We start from the raw sequence: 15520 nt of genomic DNA on the forward strand, positions 1-15520 counted from the left end.
TAATATAAATGAATTCCTATTATATATATTTTAATCTATATAAGTGTTATAAATTTAATTTTAATCCAAAATTAAAAATATATATATATAATACTTATATTAATATAAATAAATCTCTACTTTTATCTATATATATTTATTTATATGCTAATCCCTGTTTAAAAACTTGAATTAAGTTGGCAGTCTTAACTTTTTATTTACTTATTTTGTTGAAAAATCTATTCTACTTCTTTTGACATTGTTTTCCCTCTCATGATTACTGATGAGGTCACAGCAACACTCTTTTTTACTATCCTGCTATATGCCAATATCTTTTTTTTTAGTTTCGGATTGATCCAAACAAAAAATTTCAATCACCAATATTTAGATTTTACCATTTTTGTATTTGTTTCATATTTATTTATATTAAATATATTAAAAATATAAAATTATTATATTATAATTCATATGAAATATATTTTTTATTTTTATTAAATTTATATATATAATTTTTTAATTAATTTTTTTCATATTGTTTTTTATTGCATTATAATATTATATCTAAAATGATCAACCAAAATCTATTAAGTTAATGTTTTTAAATCTAGTTCAAATAAATATATATTATTTATCTAAAATAATCTCAAGTAAAGTCAGACAAGTCTCTAACCTAAAATTCTACTAACTCAAGACTGACTTAAAATCGAAATGCATTAGTCAAATTTAAAACTTCAAGCAATTGGTTCATCTTTCGCAAAACAGGTAGAAGACCATTAATTTACTAATTGACGTATAATTTCCTCTATATACCATCAATCGGATAATCCTGGAATGGAACTTCCATGAAGGAGAACAGTGACAAAAGTGGCATTTCCTATCAAGTTATAAACGTAATAGATGCAATGTTGTTGTACAAATGGATGATCAGAACTTTTTCTGTGTGACTTGTCCAAAGAAACCAGGTTTTGGTCTTCTCCATTGATCCCAATTTTCAACACTAAATATTGAAACTTTACTCTTGTTACTGCATGCCATAATTTTGGACTCTAATGCTCACCATTTAAGGCAGCCATGATTAATAGGTATCATGGCAACCTGGTAGATTTTTAATTCCTGGAAGAAAAGCAAAAAATATAGACAAATTAATAAACACTGTTTTATAAGGTTTTGATTCATCTGCGTAATGTTCCTAGCTTGTTTTTTCAATATTATTCCAGCATAATTTTTTGTTGAATATTTCAATGGAGTGCTTGACAGGGCAATAGATGTTGAAAATGTGGGAATTTTCCTCTTTTTTTCAATCCTGGAGAGCTTGCCTCTATATATATGGAGAGAGAGATGGATGTCATATAGTTCTACATGGCTGCTATATTGCTGCTTTTGGCATATTCATAATTGGTACGTTGTACACTAAAACCTTCAGGAAAATCTTAATCCAAGTGTAATTTTTACTGTTAAATGTTGAGAGTGTCCTTTCAAATGCATGAGGATGACCAAAACATGTACCGTTTATCATCTAATTCTTGATTTAATAAAAAAAAATTATGCTTGCTTTTCTCACATTTAGTTTGACAAGTTCTTGAACAAATAATTTTATTTCTGAGATATTTTAGATGTTCGATAACATCATATACTCCTGCAAGTAGCTTAGCTTTTACACGAGAACATCAGTTTCCCAACTACTATAACGGATGTGTGCCCTTGCCATGAAGGAAAGGACAGCAACACTACTCAAAAGTGAAACTTTTGCAAGAATGGTACTGGCTTGATGAGTTTCTTTCTGCTGCTTTTTCTTTTCTTTTTTTTTTTTTTTTTTGCAGGGGAAGGGTTTCTGGCAAGCATTTGATCTTTGAAAGTAACGACTCCTGGCTTTCATTTTCATTCTGAATATTTTCCTCCTGATCAGAGTTTTTCAACATGTTGAGCATTGCTACTGCCATGAAACATTTATATCAATGATACACGGAGTCTATTAAATCTTGACCCGATTTTGTATGTGTGCACATTCCATTTAGGTGTGTGCTATGCCAGAAATGGAAACGATTTACCAAGAGCGGCAGATGTTGGAAGTCTTTGTCAATCAAAATTCAAATGGCATTCATGGAATAATTATATGATCCAGATCAGGAAACCCTCAATGTCCTAGAGGGGAGCCAAAAAGAACCCGTCTTGACAGCCTCTAAGCCTTTTCTGATGCTGCAGCTGCAAAGGACTGGATCCAGAGAAATGTTGTCTGCTTCTCTAGATCTCCTGATGTCATAGCAATTGGAAATGAAGTTAAACTGAGTTACCAACGGGCACAATTTGTTCCGCCTGCCATGACAGATGTTCAGCATGCCCTAGCAGCAGCTGGCCTGCAACATCAGATAAGGTAGAGCCAGGGGTGAAGCCAGACATAAGGTAAAGAGGGAGCCAAACAATAAAAATAATGGAGAAGGGAGGGCCAATACAGATGTTAGATAAGCTGAGTTACTATACTACAATGGTGTAAAAAATTTAGGGGTATCATAACCCATGCCTATCCCTTTTAGTTCCCCTCTGGGTAAGACAGGGCAAATGATTGATTCAATTAATTCAATTATAAAAACCGAATAACTCATTTAATCGATTTAATTCTATTATAAAAATTGAATTAACTAATATATGCAAACAAAACCAAAAAACCAAACCGAATTAAGTTGATCGATCTTGATTGGTTTTCTGGGGCTAGTCGGTTTTGGTTTCCTGTGTTCAACACATAATCCAATAAGTCCAAATATTGTTAACAATACTCAAATAAAAACACAAATACAATATAACATAAACACAAACTTAAATAACATAGTGTAATTAGCCAATTACAGTCCATAAAATTCAAGTCTTAAACAACATTAATTTATCCAACATCAACCAATTACAATCCATAAAATTCAAATCTCAAATAACATTAATTTATCCAGCAGACAACAACAATTCTTTCTTTCCTGATTGAGGTGCAAAGTGCACACCAATGAACCATGATTGCATTGCCTAAAAAAAAAAAACCAAATCAGAAAATAAGAATAATATTGAAATTTTTACCACAGCAATGCCTTTAGCGTTTAACAAGACTTAAGTTTTAAGTCAGTGTCTGCCACGTTATATCATTGATTGCATAGATATTGTAAGATTCCCATTTTTTTTAATCATCGACTGCATTAATATTGTAAGGTTTCCATATTCTTTTTCTTTTTTAATCTTTGACTGCATTAATCTTGTAAAGTTCCCATAGTCTTTTTCTTTTCTTTTTTTAATCATAGTAATGACAAAATTTCTAGTCACATACATTATTGATTTATTATGTACAATATAATATTCCAAGTATATTGCGAAAATACAAAAAAAAATTAACATAAACAAAAAAAAAACAAAACCTTCATTCACATTGCCTCAATTAATCAAATGCATTTTACTAATCAATTATGGGTTCAATCCAATCTTGAATAAATCTAAAAATACATAAACAAAAAAGAACAAAAGTTAACTGTTACTAAAATATTTAAACAAATAAGAATTGAAAAAAAAAATAGTGGTACAAATAAAATAATTACTCAAATTAATCTTGTCAAGTTGTTCCACTTCATCCTCTATGTCATTTGGATCAAAATTTGAAGATCCACATAACCAATCTTGAGCACAAATAAAAGCTTGCGTAAGTTTATGAGTTAAAAAACTCCTATATGTATTAACATATGACCACTAGTACTAAAAGCAAATTCAAAAGCAACTATGAATATGAGAACCTTCAACACATCATGAGCTAGATGGGAAAGGATAGAAAACCTATGACTATTGAGTTTCCACCAAAGAAGAACATTAAACTCCAACCCCTCCTTAATAGCATTAGACTCTTCATTCAAGTATTTCTCCAACTTTGATTTATTCTCTTCTCTACCCTATTGTTTCCTAAACCTACTAAACTCAATCATAACAACTTATGAGTCACATAAATTCCCAATTTCAAGTTCGTAAATGGATTCTGTAACTTGACTACTTGGCTACTTTCACCAACTTGTTTAGATTAAGGTTACAACATGTTTTTGTATTTATCAAATAACTCACTAATTACTTCTTACACTTGTATCATCATCATTAAAGTTCGATTACAAAAATACATTTTCATAAAACAAAACTCCTCAAAAGCAAGTTTTTTCCTATAATCAAGAATGTAAGCAATATAAAGTAACATATTTATTCTTCACATTCTCCTAATACTTCTTGTACTTATCTTTCATTCTCTTAGCCATTGCACTCAACTCAACGTTAACATTCAATTGCCAATCTTGCAAAATGCCATAAACACCATAAATATTTTCAAAAGAATTATTAGTGATGACATATAAAGAACCTGAAATTCTAACTGTGAAGTTGTAAATTTTTTAAAAGAAAAAGCATAATCTTCTAACACTTACATAATCATTTTGATTGGGCAACCCATCTTCCAACAAGAGCTCACTTCTATAGTAAGGAACAAATCATCAAATGCCTCGTAAGCCTTTTCAAACGTTTGGCCTTGTTCCAACATCAAGTAAGTGGAATTCCACCTAGTGCTAACATCCAAGCACAACAAGCTTTTACTTTGAATGTGATTTTTGGCAACACACTCTTTAAACTTGGCTATCCTATAGAGTGATTGTCTTACACATCTAACTGCCCCACTAACACGAGCAATTGAATCAATAATTTCCTTTAATCCATCACTCACAACAACATTAACAATATGAGCAACGCATCTCAAATGAAGATATTTGCCTCCTATAATACTACTTCTTGCATTGTTAAATTTTTTTTCTCAAATATTTAATTCCAACATCATTGTAACTAACATTATCAATTGTAATAGCAAAAATCTTATCAATCCCTGTCGACACCTAATTTAGTCCTGGCAAAATTTTGACCATTTGTAAAGTTCTTAAAATTAAACCCGGTTTAAATCCAACATTTCTTCAATTTTGACAAAGTTCTAAAATCAAAATTTGGATCAATTTGACTCAAATGCCTCAAAGTCAACTCTGATTAAACTTTATCAAACTTAGTCAAACAAGGTAAAAATTGATCAAACTTGGTCAAAATGGATAGAACCCAGGTTAATATTCAAATTTCACAACCAAGTTGGAATCAATTTGGATTAAAATTTAAATTTATGATTTTAAAGCATTAAAAAGTTTGATCACATTCCGAAAAATATAAAATTATCAAAATATTCTTATAGGTATTTTCGTAATTTGGCTTTCTCGAAATCGGATTTTCATAAAAACTTTTCAATCAGAATTAAATTTTTTTAATGATTTTTGATGCATTGAAAACTCAGATCACATCTTGAGATGTGTGAAATTATAAAAATATCCAGGGTTATTTTCGTAATTTGACCTTTCCAATGTCGAAATTTAGCGAGACACTCCAGATTATGGTTTAATATTATTGGATGATTTTTAAAATTTTGAAAATCTTGATTGTACCTCGAAAAATGTGAAATTACTAAAACGCCTCTTAGAGGTAATTTCGTAATTTGATATTCTCGATGTCGATTTTTCGTGAAACTTTCCAAATGATTTTATATTATTTGATAATTTTTTATGCATTCAAAATCACAACAATACCTTGAAAGATATGAAATTACCTAAATATCCTTTAGAAGTAATTTCATAATTTGACTTTTCCAGGGTCGGATTTTTACAAAAACTTTCAGTTTTTGATTTTATAATATTTCAAGATTTTTGGTACTTTAAAATTTTAAAAAAGAGCACAAGAACATTAATTTCCAAGAAAATAGCTTAAATACCGAAAACTTTGTACTAAAGGTAAAATGATCTTTTTACTTGGTTCAATTGCTGTTAAAATCCAACATTTGCAGTGAATAATATTAGCCGTTGGATCTCATGAGAATGTTAATCCAATGGTTAAAGCTTGCTACTTGAATTAAAAATAAGGGGAAAATTTTGGCCATTGGATGATGTTTTAATCCTATGACCATAATTCAATCTTTTAAGGATGTTTTCTAGCATCTTTTACAATGTAAGGGGTCGTTTTGCTGCATGAAAAAACCAGAGGAAGAAATTTGAAACAGAGGAGAGAACCAAAGGAAAAAATGTGAGAAAACAAAGAGAAAAAAAATTCTTTGTCGCTTGCTTGCAACAGAGGAGAGAACCAAAGGAAAAAATGTAAGAAAACAAAGAGAAAAAAAAATTTTTGTCGCTTGCTTGCTTGAAAGTAGCTTTTCTCAACCTCCATCTTTGCATTTTTTGCATCTTCATCATATTTTTTTTATTGCATTTTAATTGTGTTTCTTTCATTTATTTACTGATTTTTTTTTAAGGTTTTGGTTTATTTTCTTGCTCAAAGTTTGAATCAAACTTTATCCAATTACTCAATAGTTGGATTGAAGTTAGAAAATAACACAAATCCACCATTAAAAAATCAAGTGGAGGTTCAGTCAACCTCTTCTCCCATGATCGAACCTTCTATTGGCTTCCCCTCTAAATGCGTTCTTTGTTTCTTTTGCTACCTATATGTGTTTGATTGATGATACACTTTTTATTTGTTAGTTTATGATCTTGGTTAATGATATGTGATGGTGTTTGGTTCATGTTTCAAGTGTTTATGATTTCTTTGTTATTTTTAGTTTGTTTTATGTTTGATGAAAGTTTCCTTGTGATATGAATACTTTTACATGATGATTTGGAAGGTAAATGAGGTAAGCTTGGCTTAAATGATGTGAAAATGCTATGATGAAATGATAGGGAAGGTTCAACCATGGTGGACTTTAGTTGGTCGAACCTTGCTTCCTTTCGAACCTTGCTTCCTTGTTTTATGAATGATAGTTTCTTTGATTCTTGTCATAGATTATTTTTTTTATGATGATTTGCAAGTTTCTAATGTATTTGAACAAAATTTCAATAAAAAAAATGTTTGTTTTGGTTGATTTTTGAAATTGTTTGATTAAGTTTAATGATGAACAAATGGTAGAACATTCAAACCAAATTCAAAGTTTTTCATGTTTAATCCATTTAGTTTTTAAATTTTCACGCATATCATGTTTGTAATATTAAGTTTGAAAATACCTTAGTTTGTAATTATTTTTCAAGATCATACTTTTGGTACATGCATTTATTAATGACATTTTTATAATTTGCTTTTATTTCATGTCAATTTCTATAAAACCCAAAAAAAAAAAAAATTTTTGAAACCCCCAACTTGAAACCCAAAATTCTCAAATCCTTAGACCTAACCCTAACCCTAACCTTAAATCTTAAAACCAACCCTCAAACCCTAAACTAATCATGCACTTGTATTTCATTTTACCTGGTCATCACATGAATATTTATATTGGCATGCATTCATATTTTGTTATTTATGTTATATTATCATGCATTCATCATGTTTTATTATATTTATGCATCTATTTTCAAAAATATGTTTTCAAAGAAAAATGTTTTAAAATAAAATAATATATCAAGTAAATATAATTATCAAGATCTTACCTAATTATAGGGGTTCGCTCGAGGTTATTATTTATAAGAGGTGTTATATTGATTTTAGTGGGATAATTTAAAAATCTTTAAATTAGAAATATTTTTAAAACTCCACTTAATTATAGGAGAGTGAAAGAGGTATTTCGATATTTAAAGGGGTTTTCATCTAAATAAAAAAATTTAATTTGTTTTTATTTTTTCCAAAAGAAAAAAGAAAAGCAATTAATTTCAAACATTAAGAAAAATATTATTATTTTTACTAAAAATAAAAGATAACATGCAATCAATTGGTACCGTATTCAACAAGCATTATGGGATGTTAATCTTTTCTCACGCGTAATTGACTTCTGAACCCAAACTCTGATTTCATAGACTGTAAATTTATTCTTTTTCTAAAACTTTTAAACCCGTTATAAAATGTTTTATTACAAGGAAAAAATTTTTAGGTAGCCAATCACACCTTAAAGAAATATTCATAGCGACTTTTTATTTTATTTTTATCAAAAATATGTTAGCCCCTGCTTTTCCAAATTTGCCCATTCTTCTAGCTTTTGGGTCATTCACCCCCAAGTTTCCAGTGGAGTCACCAAGTTGTCGTGATGTCTCGAGACTCAAGGGCGGGTGACTTGAAAGTTGGACAAATGGAGAAATTTAGAAAAAAAACAAAGGTTAAAAATATTTTTAATAAAAACAAAATAAAGAGTCGCCACCAATCTTTTTTAGGGTGTGATTTTTCACCCAAAATTTTTGTTCTTTTAATAAAATATTTTAAAATGAGTTTAAAAGTTTTATAAAAAAAAACAATTTGTAGTCTATGAAATTAGAGTTGAATCTAGGAGTTAGTTACGCATGAGAATGATTAACACCTCCATAACGCCCGACGATACCAATTGGTTGCATTTTATCTTTTAATTTTGGTTAAAATGGTTCTATTTTTAATGTTTTAAATTAATTTATTTTTTAAAAAACAAATTAAATTTTGAAAAATTTTTTTTTTTTAATTTTTAGATCAAAATTAAAACACTTTAAATATTGAAACATTTCCTTCAGTTCCTTATAATTAAGTAAAGCTTAAAAATATTTTTAATTTAAAAGTTTTCAAATTATCTCACTAAAACCAAAATAACACTTCTAATAAATAATAATCACCGAACGTCCCCTATAGTTAGACAAGATCTCGATAACTATATTTATTTGAGATATTATTTTATTTCAATTTTTTTTTTTTTGAAAATATATTTTTGAAAACAGATGCATGAGATACATAAACATAATAAAATATGATGAATACATGATAATATAACATGAATGACAAAGTATGAGTGCATGATAATATAAAAATGCACATAATGCCAAGATAATATAAAATGCAAATGCATGATTGATTTTAGGGTTTGGGTTGATGTTGAGATTTGGGTCGATTTAGGATTGAAGCTAAGATTTAAGGTTTTACGTTTAGGGCTAGGGTTTAAGATTAGGTTTTAAGATTTATGGTTTTAGATTTAGGATTAAGGTTAAAGTTAGGTTTAGGGTTAGTTTTAAGGTTTCATAGAATTTGAGGTTTACGGTTTCATGGGAATTTGGATTTCAATTTTTGGAGTTTTAAATTTGTGATTTCAAATTTTGAGATTTTATGAAAATGAACATGAAATAACAGCAAATTAAAAAAACAGTATTAATGAATGTATATACAAAAACTATGACCTTGAAAAATAATTACAAACTAAGGTATTTCCAAGCATAAATTACAAACATGTTATGCATGAGAATTCAAAACCAAAATAGATTAAACATAAAAAAAACTTTGAAACTTGTTTGAATGGTCCACCATCCTTCATCATTAAACCCAACCAAACTTAAAAAATCAATAAAAAAACAACCATCAAATAACATTTTTTCATTGAAACTTTTGTTCAAACACGTTAAAAACTTACCAAACATCATAAAAACACAATCAAATACATGAATCAAGGCAACCATCATCCATGAAACAATGAAGCAAGGTTCAACCAAACAAGAATATCACTATGGTCGAACCTACCTAGCATTTCTCCCAAACATTATGTCATCCCACTTCATCTAAATAAGCATTAATCACTTGAAAATCATTAGAACAATTTCATTAAGCACATAATGAACCAATGTAGCTAGAAAATCTCATGAACAAGAGCACCAACCAAACAATAACACATTTCATTCAAAACACTCATTAGAACAACCTTTTTTCATTAGAAATTTAATCTAACCACATGAAAATTTGAAAATTATAACTAAAGCATAACCCATCAACCATGAATCAAGCAACAAATATTTACCAAATCAAGCACAAGGTTCAACCAAGGGGAAGAGCACAATGACTGAACCTTCCATGATGTTTCCTCAAGCATGATTTCATTCTATTCCGTCCAAACAAGAATCATTTACTTACTCATTCATCACATAAAAACATTTGAATCATAAAAAAACATTTATCTAATCATGAAGTAAGTTAAAAAAACTAAAAAAAAAGAAGGAAAACTTAAACATAAACCAAACACCATCACATACTTCAAAACTATACCATAAACTAACAAATAGAAAAAGCACAATCAATCAAACATATATTAGTAAAAGAAACAAAGAACATATTTGGAGGAGAAGCCAATAGGAGTTTTGGCCATGGGTGGAAAGGTTGGCTAAACCTCCAACTTGGTTTTACAATGGTGGATTTGTGTTGTTTTGCTTGTTTTCTAACTCCAATCCAACTATTGCTTAGTTGGATGAAGTTTGATTCAAACTTTGAGCAAGATTAAAAAAAAAAACCAAAAACTTTCAAGAAAATCAACAAAAAAATAGATGAAACACAATGAAAATGCAATGAAAAATGTGATGGGGATGCTAGAAATGCAAAGAATGAATGTTGAGATATTATACCTTCAAGCAAAGCACCAAAGGTTTTTTTTTTCTTTCTATTTTTTTCCACCGATTGCTCTCTCTTTTTTTTCCTCTATTTTTTCTTTTTTCCCCAAGTTGCTCACTGGTTTCTTTGCATGCAGAAACATCCCCACACATTGTAAAAGATGGTGAAAAATATCTTTGAAAAATTGAATTATAGTCATAAGATCAAAACATCTCTAAAAGCCAAAATTTCCCCTTTGTTTTTAATCCAATGAGCACACTTTAGCCATTGGACCAAGATTCCTCATAAGATCCAACAGTCCATGTTATTCACTGTAAAGGTTGGATTTTTACAACCATTAAATCAAGTGAAAAGATCATTGTTAGCCTTGAATTGATCCTTATTTTGAAATGACAAAACATTAAAGCTAAATAAACTTGATCAAGATTTTGAAAAAGGATTTATTTAGTACATGTTCTTAAGTTTTATATTTTGGTACTAAATAAATAATATGATTTTCAAAGCTTAAACAAACCTTTCTTTGTTTTCATATTTTTGAAACCAAATCTATCTTTAAAAATTATTTATTTGAGCTTAAATGAAAGTCCAATTGTTATTTTTAAAGTAAACTTATTCATTTTGGACTTAATACAATTTTGATAATATTGGTTTTAAGAAATAGATTAACTTAAGAAAGTTGTTTTACAATAATAAAGTTTTCCAACATCAAACTTGTTTTATTTTTCTGTATTAATTCACAAAGTCTTAATATTTAAATTTTATATGGTTGGAAAGTTATTTGAGTTTACTTTCTAATGGATTAAACAAAATCAAAATCCAAATTTTTTAAGAAAAGATTTTGAATTTTTACTAGACACTCTGCAGTTGTCAGAAAAATTGCACATGGTATAACTTTGAAAATTCACTATAATTTGTATAGTGAATTAGGTGATGAACTTTATATGGATAGAAAGCCCTTTAAGTCTAGTTTCTAAATCTTCAAACAGTTTGTGATTTGGATTTGTATAACTCAATATATGAACAAATTAGTGAGTAGAGTGCAAAACAAGAGATAACCACCCAGTCACTGACATGATTGATCTCCTCATGGAAGGGATCGATCGGGTCATGATTTTCAAAAAAAAAATTGATTCAAAACATGAACCAATCGATCCCTTTATGGGAGGGGATCAATCGGTTCTGGGTGAAAACACTCCAACGGCTACTTTTTGGTGCTTCTAACGGCTATTTTCTTCTCCCAAACACTTACAACAGTTACCTCTTCAATTTCTCTATAAATTGGGCACTCCAACACACCAATAAGATTGATGAATCAAGAGAGTAAGAGTCAATAAGCCACATTTTCATTCTCACAAAGAATCAAAAGTTTTTAGAACTTCAAAGTTTATATCTTTGTATTTATTGTATCCAATTTTTATTTGTTGTTCATTCATCATTTTTTTGTACTTAAACTTAGCAAACACTTAGCCTTAGAGAGGTTGTTCTATTGTTTGCAAAATTACCTTTGATATACAATGGTGGAAGAGAACATGAGGTGAGATATCCTCTTGAGAGCTTTGTAATGAGATTAAGTAAAATACTACAAAGGGTAGAGGTTATCTTAAGCCTTAGAAAGAAAAAGATAAGTTGTATTTTCAATTCAAGAATAGTGGATTAAAGCCTTGGTGTGGACAACCAAGAAGAGAGGACGTAGATGCCTTGTGAAGAAGAACCGAACCTCCATAAATCATTGTGTTTGATTTCTCTATCCTTATCTCTTTACAATTTATTATTGTTTATATTTGATTTTAGATTCATTAATTGTTATTGTTTGCATTATATTTTCATCAAAAGTGCTTATTGTTTTAATTTTCATTCAACTATATTGAAATTATTTGTTTGAAAAAAATTTAGAGAAATTCAATTCACCCCCTATTGGATCACCATCTAACATATAAAGCTAATAATCATTTTACCCTTAGCACAAAGTTTTTAATATTTAGGGCATTTTCTTGGAAATCAATGTTCTCGTGGTCAATTTTATGATTTTAAAGTACAAAAAATCATAAAACATTATAAAATTAAAATTTAAAAATTTTCATGAAAATCTGACATTAAGAAGGTCAAACTACGAAATTACCCCTAAAGATACTTTGATAATTTCACACCTCACAAGGTATTGCTATGATTTCAAATGCATAAAAAATCATCAAATATTATAAAATCATGATCTGTAAAGTTTCGTGAAAAACCAACTTCGAAAAGGTCAAAGTATGAAATTAACCCTAATGTGTATTTGGTAATTTCACACCTCCCAAGATGTGATCTGAGTTTTAAATGCATAAAAAATCATTAAAATATTCAATTATGATCTAAAAATTTTCACAAAAAATTGATTTCGAAAAAGTCAAATTACAAAAATACTCATAAGGGTATTTTAGTAATTTTACACTTTTCAAAGTGAAATTAAAATTTTTAGTGCTTTAAAAAATTATAAATTTCTATTTTAAACCACATTGACCTCAATTTAGTTTTGAATTTTGAATATTGACTCGGGTTTTATCCGTTTTCATCATGTTTGATCAATTTTGATCAAGTTTACTAATTTTAACTTTATTTGACCAAGTTTGACCAAATTTAATCAAAGTTAACTTTGTGGCATTTTGGTCAAATTGATCTCAATTTTTATTTTAAAAATTCGTCATAATTAAAGAAATGTTAGATTTGAACTGAGTCAAAATTTAAAACGCTTCACAAATAACCGAATTTTTGCTCAAACAAAATTAGGTGTCTACAATCCCCAATCACATAAGCATTTCTCAATTGTTCTACCAATAGCCTCACTTTTATGACTAAAAATGGGACAAAAGTTTAATATCCTTTTGTTAAGTTTCCAATAATTGTTTATAAATTGAACTGTGAGATGCATATAATTGACTTTTACAATGAAGACCATGTGTCAATGGTAAGATAGACTTTTGTAGAAGAAGATTTCAAAAATTACTTTAGGCAAGTTTTTTAATCTAGATAAATTTGAAACAATCCCTAGCAACAATCCATCATAATGGTACACAAAATTTAGGACATGCAATAAACATATAATGCCTAAATCCTTTCGCTTCCACAAATCTAAAAAGTAACTCATCTATTATAATCATTTCAACCACACATTTCCTAATGGCATTTTGATCAAACTTCCAAGTATCTAAAGATCCATCTCTTATCGAGCTAAAAACTAATTTTGTTTAGGAAAGATCACCACTAGCATGAGGAAATTTCATACAAGAACCCACATGATTCTTTAATGCAAATGTTCCCTTTTTTTTTAGGGTGAGAATAAAATTCCCTATCACAATAATTGCATCTAGCTTTAAGATCACCTTTATCATTAGTAAATTTGGTGAAGTAGTCTCATACATCCAACCATGTGTTTGGTCGTCTCCTTTTCAATTGAATAGTCACAACTTCACTTTTTGTTCCATGTGTGTCTACTTTGAATATCCTTTTGTGTAGGATTTCAATCGGTCATTTCATTTGACACCTTTAAGAAAAAAATTAAAAAGTTAAGCTATATATAAACACAAGGAAATGAATAGCATTTCTAGGACATGAAAGCAAATTTCAAAATAACTTATCAAGAAAAGAAGAAATGAAAATTAACTGCTTGCATCCAACAGTATAATTATGATGAAAAAATGGTATAATTTAAATTCCACAAAAAGACCATAAACAAGGATAAATTAAAAAAAAAATTGTAATTATGTTGATGCATAGGCTGATTCTATAAAAGAGTTCAAATTTAAACTGGCTTCCTATTTAAAAATTAGTCATTCTTACCATTACAAAAAGTTTAATTTCTTTTGCATTAAAAAAAGCCAATGTTGACTTGGAGTCTAGAAGTTTAAAACAGAAATTTGATTCTGTCTCCGAAAATTCTAGCCGAAAATAACCAGAATTTCAAGGCAACATGTAAGCATGTATTTGCCAAAGTTAAACTCAAGATAAAAAATTTCAGACTTTTTAAGCATATATTCAAAATCTTTTTCAAAGCTAAACTCAAGATATCAAGGTTCACCACATATTTACATAAACTAAAAAAAATGGTGATTTGTATATACCTTTGATGCTATAGTTCAGCTTGTATTTGTTAGAGTGTATAGGCTATGCGTGTAGGGCAGAGCAAACTTGCTTAATCTGTAGTAGATGCATTAAAATTTATTACACATATTGAAACCACCAGAAAGAATGAAATTGAAGAAATTGATGCATTGCTGGTCACATATCATATTACACACAAGATCTGTAAAATTAATTAAAGTTACAAAACAACTAAAATAAATATCAATAGCTCATTCTCAATTAGCCTTTGATTGAAGCCGGGAAGGGCAAAAGGCTAAGAACTTACTGGTGGCAAGGGGGACCGACGATTAGTGGTTGTGACTCTAAGGTGTGAAGACTCAGATCTCAAATCTGTGAAGAATGAGAAGTGAGGCAGTGAAGGTGTCTGGAGACTGGTGTGGTGAGAGGCGGACTGGAGGAGAAGATGGCAGTGGGGCAGTGAGGGAAAATGGGAAATGTCGAGAGTGATAATGGCTTGCGGCTAGAGTTTCTACAAGCAAAAGAAAAACAGTAAAAGGGGTTTGAAATATTATTAATAGTTTTATTTTAACTATTTACCTTGATTTCAAATTGGGTTTTTTTATTTATTCGATTTTAAATTCTAAATTCGAAAATCGATCATTAAACCATTGAAACCGAAACAATAATTGAGATATTCATCTAACCCACTTAAATCGACCTAATTTACCTCAAATTTTTTATTTTGATCGATTTTTTCGGTTTTAGTAGAATTTTGCTCAGCCCTAGACTAAGGTCTCAAGTCTAAACAACAGTGGCCGCAGCTTTGCTTGGAACGTCCTCCCTCCATCAGATGCCTTATCAAGTGTCACCTAAAGTTCATTTATACACCAATTTCACGTATATATTATAAATAATGAATATTCTAAAATGTTTTTTTTTAATAAAGGATTAATCAACAATTACCCTTAAAGTATAATAAAATTTAATGCGATATATGAACTTTTAAAATTTTTAATAAGATGTTTAAATTATTAATATATTAACTAATATAATATTTTTTAAAAATTATTAACTTCAAATAATAACACATGAT

The 15520-nt window shown here is 29.0% G+C and overlaps 1 long non-coding RNA gene across 8 annotated transcripts; it reads right to left on the bottom strand.

Annotated features, from left to right (window-relative positions):
* Nucleotides 1–1508: 1508 nt before the first annotated feature.
* On the bottom strand, nucleotides 1509–14969 carry LOC111303945 (uncharacterized). 8 transcript variants are annotated; one of them, XR_016327103.1, is made up of 6 exons: nucleotides 14753–14969; nucleotides 14466–14541; nucleotides 13765–13888; nucleotides 4410–4547; nucleotides 2649–2703; nucleotides 1509–2333 (listed from the first exon to the last, which is right to left on the bottom strand). It is a non-coding gene; the product is annotated as an uncharacterized LOC111303945 (long non-coding RNA). The 8 variants fall into 8 exon arrangements; XR_016327104.1 differs by having other exon boundaries at nucleotides 2649–2988; XR_016327106.1 differs by lacking the exon at nucleotides 2649–2703.
* Nucleotides 14970–15520: the final 551 nt, after the last annotated feature.

Source organism: Durio zibethinus, chromosome 13 (assembly GCF_047325235.1).
Source record: "Durio zibethinus cultivar Kanyao isolate XHJ-2024 chromosome 13, ASM4732523v1, whole genome shotgun sequence".
Classification (NCBI taxonomy): Eukaryota; Viridiplantae; Streptophyta; class Magnoliopsida; order Malvales; family Malvaceae; genus Durio; species Durio zibethinus.